An 854-nucleotide genomic window follows, 5' to 3' on the forward strand; every position below is an offset into this window, starting at 1 on the left:
TAATGTACAAAATATTTTATGATAATTTTAATTTTTATGAAAATATTATTTATTAATTATTAATTAATTATAATGTAGTAGTTTCTACAAAAAAAAATCAAAATTCGTTTTTCTTCATAAAAGCTCACAAAAATTGATTTTTGGTTTTTCTTCATAAATTGGTTAAACTTTTCAAAAACTAGTTTCCCTAAATTTTAGGGAATCTATTTATTGAAAATCTTGATTGACGACTCAAATGGTTTTTACAAAAACAAAAAAAAAATCAAAAATTTGATTGGATGAAAAATGGTTTCTACAGAAACAAAAACCAAAAACTAAATCAAAAACCACAAATAATCAACCTCTCAATCGAGTTATTATTTAATTGTTGTGAGATATTTTTATGTAATTAAGAGATGTATTTCACTACAAGAAAACGTGCCCATAACAACGAACATTTACGACGAAAATATTTCGTCGTAAATTTACATGGGCTTTACAACGAAATTACGAGGAATCTAACTTTCGTCGTAAACGCCATGTAAATTTACGACGAACTGATTTCGTCGTAAACTCCTTGTAAGTTTACGACGAATGTACGTGGAATGAGAAATACGTCGTAATGATTACATCGACATTACAACGAAGCATGTTACCGTTATATTTAGGTGAAAACGTGTATTAAATGTGCTTTAACTTACCTAATTTCGTCGTAAAGTCGTTGTAAATAATATGTTAAAACCATGTAAAATCCATGTAAAATATTCCTTGTAAAATCGTTGTTATATTTCAACTACCCAACTCGAAAATTTCTCTATATATATGTCATTTCCCACAACTCTCTTCCTCACAACACACAAACGGGAGAAAAAAAA

The sequence above is a fragment of the Brassica oleracea genome, chromosome C7 (genome assembly GCF_000695525.1).
Source record: "Brassica oleracea var. oleracea cultivar TO1000 chromosome C7, BOL, whole genome shotgun sequence".
In the NCBI taxonomy this organism is placed as follows: domain Eukaryota; kingdom Viridiplantae; phylum Streptophyta; class Magnoliopsida; order Brassicales; family Brassicaceae; genus Brassica; species Brassica oleracea.